The 9,887-nt window shown below is 34.9% G+C and overlaps 1 long non-coding RNA gene across 1 annotated transcript; it reads right to left on the bottom strand.

The window, feature by feature from the left end:
- Positions 1 to 1,422: 1,422 nt before the first annotated feature.
- On the bottom strand, positions 1,423 to 5,280 carry LOC126884008 (uncharacterized). The gene is made up of 2 exons (XR_007697800.1): positions 3,195 to 5,280; positions 1,423 to 2,570 (listed from the first exon to the last, which is right to left on the bottom strand). It is a non-coding gene; the product is annotated as an uncharacterized LOC126884008 (long non-coding RNA).
- Between the last annotated feature and the right edge of the window lie 4,607 nt (positions 5,281 to 9,887).

The following is a 9,887-nucleotide window of genomic DNA, read 5'->3' as shown; positions in this document are numbered from 1 at the left end:
TCTTAAGCCGTTTAGAAGTTATAGGCAGTTAAAATGGGGGAAAATATAAGTGGACACCCGGTCAGTGGCGGTTTCTCCATAAGTGCACATGTGCACGTGAACCCCCAAAATTATTTTCACACCAACATTCATATACATAGATATGTAATATTTATCATTCTATAAATAACATCTTAATCTAACTATACAGTAATTGAAATTCGAAATAACAGATCCAAGGAGTTTATAAGTATCTAATAGGTAACATTTAATTATTTTTATTCTATTTCAAAGGAGAAAGTTCACGGATGCGAGGCCTTAGACAGAACCCCGCGTTCACCGCTCTCACAGTGGTTCCTATACCAATGACTTTTCATACGACAAAATACGACTCACCACCCACCCCGCTACCCGCTATAGCCCACAAGTTTAGATGGCCACAGGATCACAAGTTGGATGTGAACTTATGGCATGATCTTTGGTGTTTTCAACGTGCACGGCACAAGTATGTTTAAATTTTGCTTTCATGAAGTTCGAATTTCGGAACTATATTGAGAATGGAAGGATTTGTGGACGTAAATGTTAGCGTGGAATATTTAAAATCAATTAAATTTTCTTCGTTATATTTAGAAGAAAAATTAAAAATGCCGAAACCAAATTTGTTAATTAAGAATATACCAAAGTGCAAACGTCGGGATTATAAATGATTATTTAAAATGGAGATTTGTGTAAAAACTTACAAATTGTGTAGGTGTGAAGCACATATTTTTAGAAGAGGAAGCATAATGAATAAAATAGAAGATACGATTTTAACTATCCAGTTGGAATTCCAGATTGGAATTCTCCAATTATGCATTTGTTACGATGCCAGTGACAACTTGTAACAAGAAAGAAGAAGATTTTCTGTTGGAGTGAATGCACAGAGAGTGATAAACTCCAAACAGACGTAGGAAAAAGAAGACCTACTTAATGTAGCCAAAGGAACAAAAATGGATGGCTTCTACGTTGAAGAAGCCGAAGTAACTAGAATACTACTTTGCAGTAGTACTAGTATGGAACTATGCAAATGAAAACAGTATACTTGATAGAGAAAGGGGATGAAAAAACTATGAATAGATAAATGTAACTTGAATGGCTAGCTAAATATGCAAGAGAATGGCCACTTGACACTCAAGGAAGGATTCTGCCAATTTGCACGCCTATTTTTGACCAGACAATAAATTAAAGGAAATGATAATGATGGCTAGAAAAGAAGATATTAAGATAATGTTCAGAAGATAGATAGAGTAAATATAATAATATAATGAAAATAGAATAAATTTTTGGGCGCCAGAAGAAGGCTAACTAGGTTAACACTCTTCCAGGTATTCTACGCTGCTACAGAGTATATTAAATTTGTAGTACAAGTATATTAAATGTATAAATTTAAAGAATTAAAAAAAATTCACAATAAATGTATATATTTATTAAATATAACTACTAGATATTCACAATCTCTGAGTTAAAACAAGTGACTAGTATGTGACTCTAAAATGACAAGAAATGGTAGATACTAGTGAAAGTCATTTACAGATTTATACAATTAAATAATGTAACCATAATGTGAATGAGGTTAGAAAATTTTACAAATGAGTACCTCTAATATAGGAAGTACAAACTACACCTAGATTAGTATGAACCCTTCACCAAATAACACTTGTACGATTGTAATACGTACACCCTAATTGAATACTACCTGATATTAGAACAATGAAAATACCTAATGTATATAATATATATTATACAACTCTCAATGAGATGACGGGTAACAAGTCCCTAAATGAACCAACTTAGTACTGGATACAAAGATCCTTTTCTGACTAGTGGTTCTAAATACTAACAGCAAGTAAAACTAGTACCTTCCTGAGGGGATGGGTACTAGGGATTTATTCGAATTTAATATAAAAAGTTTAATAGCGAAAGTTAAATAATATTTACCAAAAAATCTAATAAAAATTGAAAATTATGAAGCAAGTTAAATGATTTTAAATTTAGGTGAATTGAACTAATATTATTTTTAAATTAAATGAGGAAACAAGTCTAAAATTAATACAAACCAAGTGAAAAGAACATGTAGGTGGAGAATATTCGAGCTCAAAACTTCTACCAGGAATTATATAAATTTGGGGAACACTACTAACTGTAAGGTATGGCTGTTATATCTAAAATGTACTTAAATTTGTGGAGAAAGAAAAACATATATGTGTAATTAAATTATGAAAGTATGAAATGTCCTGAATATTACTAGAAAAAAAAAATATGTCTTTAACTGGTATGAACAAATGTCTCCCAAAACAAACCCCTTTTCACATGTTCCAACAACGATCCTTGGTGTCTGGTACCAAATCCGTGGAACGAAGTTATCACCGAAGTGGTGCAACTGCCCAATAGCTAATGAAACTACCCTCGGAGGGTGTAGGATGATGAATCAATACAAAAACAAATGGGAGACGGTATCCTTTGGCTTGTTCCCTGATTGATCGAACGTTGGAAGTGTCTGCTCTCGGTGTTAGAGAGGGTTTACCATCAGTAATGAGATTTCTCCAGAATGGCTAAAAACAAAAATATTCCCAGTTTATTTCTAATAAAACAGGTTTGAAAGAGCAGTAAGAAGACAAGTTAACGAGGAGGTTTTTAGAAGACTCCAAAAAACCGACCTTTCATTGACCCAAAAAACCTATCTAGCTTGACATTTTAACCATGGGTTGTGATAAGACTTTTAACAAATATGGCCTTGATTCGAATAGACAAGGAGAATTACAATTTACATGTAGAATGTCTTTTTTTTTATCTTAACAAATAATATATTTGGTTTTTTTTTTCAAAGGAAGTTGTACATGTTTTGTATAAAGAAATAGGTACTGTAAAAATATATGAACATACTAGATATGGGAAAAGAATTATGAAGTCTATGAAGTAAAATTTAATAGGTTTCAGGAAGAACTTTTCAAAACAAAGAAATTTTTTTTTTGTCAGAAAAAGTTTCAGAACTGGAAAATTTTGATGAACATAACCACATATTAAGAATATTATTAAAGATATTTTCTGGATACATTATAGAAACTGCAATATTCTACATAAAACCAATCGATGACTTGATTTAAATTAAATCTATAATGAGAACTATAATTGCCAAAATTATGATACCATCTTAAAAACTATTATAAAAAACATACCGGCGTGAGATCCGTTTTCTTACAGTTCCATTATTCCGTCACTTTAATTCACCCAAAAAAAACAAATATAACTTGCAATAGCAATAATTGAACTATGCAACAGGAAATAACTTATTTAATTTACAAAGAAATTCACGCCGCCATCTGCCCTCACATGACACTCCCAAGTCAATGGCCTCCCTTCACCGTTCCGACCTCGTGACAGCTGGCGACAGGCGTCAGTACCAACCTCACGAAATATCAATGTGGCCACGATACACCCAGTATGACGTCGCTAAGGGAATTTTGTGCGAACGGGTTTTTAATATTATAAGAAAATAATTTTAACAATAATCCAATAAGTTGTTCCCATTAATAATTAATTAGATAAGTGACGGAACGTTACATTCTCCTCCTACTGGGAGAAAAAAAAATTTAATCAAAAATTTTTTTTTATATCTCTAAATATTAAACTAAAGTAGTAGTAGTGTATTATTTCTCGTCGATTCGCAAGATTACAAATAACTACAAACCATGCCTCAGGAGAAAGCAGGATGGTCACTGCAGCAGATATCATGAACCGCAACAGATGACTCGAAGTGATATTAAGATATCCTCGGCATTTTGTCTAAAAGCCAAAGATAAACTAAATAATTTACTAAAGTTCATAATGACAAATAAATGTCGAATGGGCCCTAAATCCAAAATTGAACTATCCAGGGACATCAGCTTTATAAAGTGTATATCCAAGGACGAACAACCAGGCAAAGGTGTGAGCCTATTCGTACAATAACGCAAGTAAATATACTAAAGTAAGACCAAAGAAATCAATAACTAAAATAAGTGAAGAATCGAACACTTAATCCAAAACTGAACTAACAATGGACACCAGATTCGTACTAGCATATCCATAGAAGGACAATCAGGAAGATTTATGGAACGATTCTCACCAATATCAAATAATACAAATAATAAACATACCAAAGGTATCCAAACTCATTAACCAAAATAAATGTGGAACCGGACACTCAAAGACATCCAAAGTCGGACTATCAGTGGACACCAGATTCATAAAAGCATATCCAAAAAAGAACGACCAGGAAGATTTATTGACCAATTCACACCAATACTAAATCATAGAAATAAATTAGGTCTACGTACACCCACATCCGGTAACACGAACCTATCCAACCGAATAAACAAAATAAGTGAAGAATCGGACACTTAATCCAAAATCGGACTATCAATGGACACCAGATTTATAAGAGCATATCCAAAGAAAAACGATCAGAAAGATTTTTGGACCAATTCTCACTAATACTAAATGAACTAAAATTGGTTCATGCTGGTATTCACACTAATTATAGCATCTTGCTACAACAGGGGTATTAGAATAACCAAACATAGGTAAAGAACCAATTGTAATAATAAAATCTAAATAGAGAACTTACAAGTTCTATGACACCATGATACATGATAGAAAGAAAAAAAAAATATGTTGAGAACGTGCAACCAATTTTAAATAAAACTGTAGATTCATGGGTTCTCGCATACATAGAATTATCCAGGAAATATTCCTGAATCTAAACAACAACTGATGCCTAAGGAAAGAAGTGGGAAAATACTAAAAAAAATTAATCATTTGTCTAAACACCCCAAACACCAAATTAACGAACTACTATGTATAGGGATAGTCAACAACAAAACATACTATGAAGTACGAGACATAATATAAACTAAATACTTCCCTATCAAATGGTAAACATGTAACTGGAATAATTAGACTAATTACACAAGGATGTGATGACGAATAGACGTCTGCGTACTCTGCCATGAAGACATAGGTTACGAAATCGGATAGCAGTGATCAGTTGCTGAATTTCGAACCCACGTATTCACTATCTAGAATTAACAGAGTATTGGCAGACTAGTTCAGAAGAAGAAATCCATACACACATCAAAATTCCAAACTAATTCCAGAATCATATTGTCTAGGGCATAAAGATATAAATTATTACAAAGTATTCAAGAGATCCGTGACAAATATCAATACAGTAACCAATATCAAATTAAGACCCACAACATCTTTCCTATATGGCAAATCCAATAAGAAAATAATAAAGGATATATTTAAAAGATAGTATGTAATCAAATATCAAAAATAAAACACACAACCTGAGACAAGTAGTGTATAATATCGTTAGTTCCATAGTTCCATAATAAATATCAATATTAAACCAACTTACTTGTATGAGCCTACATATTCAAATATAAATCTATAATAATCAACACCCTTCTATAATAAGGTGTGAGGTGTACACACTAAAAATACAAGTGAAGTTCTTATTAAATAGATAATCCTACCGACAGGATTAGTTGCTAAATGTTGACTCATGGTAATTAAAGGGCACCATTAATAATACAAAAAAAAATGATAAGCTCATACATAAGAGTATTACATAAATTATTAACCTAATGATTCCTAAATTGGAAGTCAGCTAACAACAATGCCAAAAGATAAAATTGCTATGTACCTGCCCTATATGGTGAATACAACATTAGACTATAATATCAAATAATAATAAGGATTAAGCTAAAGACAAATAGAGGAAGAGGTTAGCTCTAACAACCCTATAAAGTTAATCTTCTTCCGAAGATGACGAATCAACCTCATCCCTGGTGTTATCAGGCAGTAAATCCTTTATGTGAAATTGTCCAATTCGTTTGTTAGTCGAATTGTCCTTCAATTCATACACTAAAGGGGATATTACCTTCACAACCGTACAGGGAATATATTTCTGGCAAAATTTTGCCGAAATAGCATCACCCTTATTAGACTTTACAAAGTTTCGCTTCAACACTCTATCTCCAACGAAGAATCGCAGATCTCTTTTCCTCAAATTATACTGCTGCTGGTTCCTTAAATAGGAAGTTTTTAACTTCTTCCTAATGTCAGAAAAAATTTGAGGTAGAGTCTGGAGATCATCTAAGCGATGAAGGTTATCGGATATCTGAGGGAGATTTGTGGAAGTGTCTGAAATTGCACCAAAATAGTCACCAGATAAAGCAACATTTCTACCAAAATTGAGATATGCCGGAGAACATTGGGTCACCTCATGGACAGATGTCCTTATGGCTTGAGCTATGGAATGGATATATTGATCCCAAGCTCTGTGATCTGGGAATGTATAGGACCTAAGGGCTGTGACGATACTGCGATTCACTCTCTCAGTATGATTGGCTTGAGGATGGTAGGCAGCATTATAAAAGGTCTTCTGAACCTTATATTTAGCTAAAAGATCTTTAAAGGCCTTTGATACAAACTGAGGACCGTTGTCACATGACACAATTTGGGGAACACCATACACCAAAAAGACTTGTTCCTCCAAATATTTCAAAATTGCTGGAGTTGTGGCCTGACGAAGAGGACAAACTAAAGGAAATTTGGTGAAATAATCCACAACTACCAAGCAATAGGTATTACCCTTGTAGCTCCGAGGATACGATCCAATGAGATCCATTGAGATCATCTGCCAAGGAAAATTAATGTTCCTGAAGGACCCCATAAGTCCAGCTTGTGGTAAATTACTTGGTTTACAAGTAGCACAAACCATGCATTTAGAAATGTACTTTTTAATAGACTTCCGCATGCCAGGCCAATAATATAATTCAGCAATACGGTGATAAGTCTTATAAAACCCAAAATGACCAGCTGTAACTTCATCATGAAACATATGCAGAATATTTTCCCTATTTGGTGTAGGTACAACTATTTTCCACTCCGACATATTGGATAAGGACTCTATAGGACTTAAGATGTGTTTGTACAGTATATTGTTCTCTACCTTAAAATCAGGATAATTTTGTGGGTCTTGAGTGACCCTATCAATCATATTGTGATACCACTCATCAGGAGTTAATGTGGACAAATCTAAAACATTAAGATCATGGACACGGGAAAGAGCATCAGCAACCACTACACCGTTGGCCTTTCGATGAACAATTTTATATGAATAGGCAGCCAGTTTGCATATCCATCGGGAAAGTCTCTGAGATGGGTTTTTCATACTATGAAGCCATACCAAGGAACTATGGTCCGTAATTATAGTGAAATTACGACCCTCTAAATAATAACGGAATGCTTCTAACCCATGTATGATAGCTAAGAGTTCTTTCTCCGTGGTGGAATAGTTTTTCTGGGCCTTATTTAATTTCTTACTCGTGTAGGCTATGGGATGTTCAGAGCCATCTTTCAACTGAAACAACACGCCACCAGAAGCAGTATTAGAGCAATCAGTCATCAAATAAAAATGCTCGTTAAAATTAGGTGACATCATAACCGGTGCGCTAGTTAAAGCCTCTTTAACGCGCCTAAAAGCTTCATCGGCCTCAGGAGTCCAAGTAATGGTCTGCCCTTTTTTCCTGTTCTTCAGAAGATCAGTAAGGGGTGACAACAAGGTAGAGTACGAAGGTACAAACCGGCGATAATATCCACACATTCCCAATATCCTACGGACTTGGGTGGTGGTCTTAGGTATAGGGAAATTCTTAATAGCAACTATTTTCTCAGGATCAGTCCTTAGACCCTGATTATCAACAACATAACCCAAAAACTTAAGACTAGGGCGACAAAACTGACACTTATCCAAATTAATCGTTAAATTAGCTTCCTTAAGACGTAAAAACAACTTATCTAAAATTTCCATATGAAGGGAAAAATCAGGGGTGACAACCAAAATATCGTCCAAATAATAGAAAACATAAGGCTCTAACTGTGGACCAATGACTAAATCCATCAGACGACACATTGTCTGGGGAGCAGAAACAAGACCGAAAGGCATGGTGACAAACTGGAACAGTCCTTTACCACTGACAGCAAAAGCAGTATACTTCTTGCTCTCTTCACTCAGTGGGATCTGTAAGAAGGCCTTAGACAAATCAATCGAAGAGATATATTTGGCATTCTGAAGTTTGCTCAAAATCACGTCGATTCGGGGAATTGGATAAGCATCCCTGTTAGTGGTGATACTGTTTAGTTTTCGACCATCAAAGCAGATCCTGAAGGATCCATCCTTCTTCTTTGTTAACCAGAGTGGGGAACAATAGGACGACGTTGAATGTTCTATGATATTTAAAGCAAGCATCGAATCTACTTCTTTTTCTAAATCTGCCTGCCAGGCTTGAGGTATGGGATACTGATATAATCTGAAGGGAGTAGGATTTCCCACCTCAATAGTGTGAGATATTAATGAAGTACGACCTAGTTTGTCATTTGAAGAAATAGTAGTAAACTGAGAGATCATATTCTCCAATTGCCTTTGTTCAGCACTAGATAAACTGGAAAAATCATGAATAGCACTAAGAGTAGACAGATTGAATTCAGATATGGAAAAAGAAAAATCAGAACAACTTAAGGTGCTATTAAATGCATTGAAGAAGTCCATACCTAAAATTATAGAATTCTGTACAGAAGGAATAACATAAAATGTAATTTGCCTACATAAGTTTGCCACTGTGATTTCAATTTGGAGTTTGCCTGTAATAGACTGAACTGTACCATCTGCTGTAGATACTTGCAAGGATGAAATGGGCATAATGGGAATATTAGCAATTTTCAATAAATTTAATGAATGTGCCCCTATCAAAGAAATATTAGAGCCACTATCTAATAAAGCTAAACACGGTTGTCCTAAAATTTGTATAGGTAGATACGGCCTATTATCATTTTGTTTCCTAACCAATAGAGAATTAATATCTAAGTCTAAAGTATTTGGTTGGCTACAACCGTTATATGGAACTACTTCACTATCAAAATTATTATTATGCTTAACACTACTAATTAAAGAAGAATTTGTGGATTTGTAATCATGTGAACCCTGCGAATTCAACGTATCCTGACAAAAAGTTAATTTCTGGACTGATTTTGATTTGTGGTGTGTGCTTGTTTCTTGAACGGTACTCTCTTCCCTTTCCGACTGGAAGATGGGTTTGAGTTGCAGGGTGTGCTTGGGCCGACGGTCTCGTTGTCTGATGGAGTTTGATTCCCTGATTGGGAGGTGGACGGAGAAACGCTCAGGGGACGGAACTCCGACATTTCGTTTCCCGAACACTTAGAACAGTTCCTTTTAAGGGTGTTCTCTAGGCCACAACCATGGCAGAAAATACGGGTTTGAGGAATCCTACAATTGTAAAACGGGTGGCCAACCTGACCACAATTCCAGCAGACAACAGAACTAACAACAGAAACATTATGTTCATGACCCTTATTTTGCCAAGAACGTTGCCTAAAGGAAGTTGGCTGAGAAGAAGAATTAGAAGAGGATCTAGATGTGGATGGAGGTTGAGAAGACCAGGATAACGTTTCCTCCAAACGTTTGCACTTTACAGTGAGGTCATCAATGTTCTGAATGTCCATCAGAGCTAATTGTTGATGGTAAAAGGGTAATAGACACTTAAGGATAATTTTAATTTTAGATAAATCTGACAAAGGAGTGTCTAGACGACTACACATACCTAATATAGTATTAATAAACATAGTAACAGATTCCCCAGGTTTCTGCTTATGATTTTTAATTTGATCTAGTAAATCGTCCTGGAATGAGTAAGGAAGAAAATCTGACTTCAACCTTTTAATCAGATCCAACCAACAAGAAAAACTACCCCTATTATTCATAAACCATGTAAAAGCTGGACCGGTGAACAGTTCAGCAGAAG

Source organism: Diabrotica virgifera, chromosome 4 (assembly GCF_917563875.1).
Source record: "Diabrotica virgifera virgifera chromosome 4, PGI_DIABVI_V3a".
Classification (NCBI taxonomy): Eukaryota; Metazoa; Arthropoda; class Insecta; order Coleoptera; family Chrysomelidae; genus Diabrotica; species Diabrotica virgifera.
This window is presented reverse-complemented; position numbering and strand designations above follow the sequence as displayed.